Source organism: Oryx dammah, unplaced genomic scaffold (assembly GCF_014754425.2).
Source record: "Oryx dammah isolate SB20612 unplaced genomic scaffold, SCBI_Odam_1.1 HiC_scaffold_824, whole genome shotgun sequence".
Taxonomy (NCBI): domain Eukaryota; kingdom Metazoa; phylum Chordata; class Mammalia; order Artiodactyla; family Bovidae; genus Oryx; species Oryx dammah.
The window spans coordinates 1,684-3,070 of record NW_024070970.1 but is presented as its reverse complement, the minus strand read 5'-3'; the positions used below and the strand labels follow the sequence as shown (position 1 = coordinate 3,070).

Here is a 1,387-nt window from a genome sequence, read left to right as displayed (position 1 = left end):
CTCAGGGCAACAGAACTTTCTGGTGCTTTTTACTCTTCCTGTAGCATCCTCAGCTGACACTGACTTTCTAGTTGCAAGTGCCTCCAGTTGTCACCCGTTGCCCACTCTCCTTGCCACAGGCCCAAATTAAGAGGATCCAAGTTTCCAGGGGGACAATGAATAATCCTGCTGAATCAGATATTTCTCACAGCCCATTTCAGAGTGTGCACTCTAGCAAGCACAGAGGCAAGGCTTTTGGAGAACCATGTTACATGTTCACGAGCTTTCTCTGAGGTTCTCAGGCAGCATCTAAGGGCTGGTGTGCCCACCCTGAAGGCTGTGAAGGCTGGATGGATAATGATGTGTTTATGCACATAAACCTAAATAACAAAAATCATTTAAAAGGTAAATAGAGCATCGAACCATACTAAGTCTTTAAAGCCTATTTTAGGTGCACGGAGTCAATATCACACAAGAATTAACAATATCCATCTATTTTGCGATTACAGCAGTTGATGGCAAGGAAGTCAAATCCTCAGCTGACCTTGCCAATCTCAGGAGGTTGTGTGCTGCTACCATGCACTCGTCACAGTGGCAGAATCTCCTATACGCAGAAGTGCTAACTTACACAAAGTGACAAGGCTCAACGTGTCATATCTGAAAATTTAAAAAGCTTATCTTTTAGGAGATAAAGCAGGTATTTGTACTCATTGTGCTTTCAGATGCTCCATTATAACCAAGATGGTTTTGCACATTCAAAATAATGTTACAGTGCTAGAAGCTCCGATAGCACATATACTAAAACTTGAATGATACAGAGATTAGCATGGCCCCTGCACAAGGATGACACACAAATTCGGAGAAGTGTTCCATATTTCTTATAGTTTTGAACATTAAAAAAATAATATTATGAATAGGATTCACAGAATATTTTTAAAGTTTACTGAAAGAAAACTTAAGATTACATCCAACTTGCAATTTTTTATTTGCCTTCTTGACTGCTTTAGGTATTAAAAAATAGGACTCTGCATGTGCTTCTATAGTGTGAATTTGGTAGGTTGCTCTTTCTGGTAGATTTTCCCACCATTTTAAAGTAAAGATACACATCTTTCAACTCTGAAATTAGGTGCATTCTATTTTAACCAATTATTTTTGAGTTTAAAAAATATGTGGTAGAAATTTTGATATAGCTAATACACTCAATTAGTTTCATTAGGAGAAGACAGACTATTTTCATGAATGATTAGTTAATGAAAGTATCCAACTATGTTGATAAGAAGAAAATAAAATGACAAAATGCATGTTACAGTGCCCCCAAAGATGCTTGGAAAACTAGTAAGTCATGGCAGATGACATATATTCATGAAGCTTTAATTTCATGCAGTTACGCATTTCTCACAAATCACTT

At 37.4% G+C, this 1,387-nt stretch overlaps 1 non-coding gene across 1 annotated transcript; it reads left to right on the top strand.

Moving 5' to 3' along the window:
• Positions 1–750: 750 nt before the first annotated feature.
• Positions 751–858, top strand: LOC120859404. The gene has a single exon (XR_005720074.1). It is a non-coding gene; the product is annotated as a U6 spliceosomal RNA (small nuclear RNA).
• Positions 859–1,387: the final 529 nt, after the last annotated feature.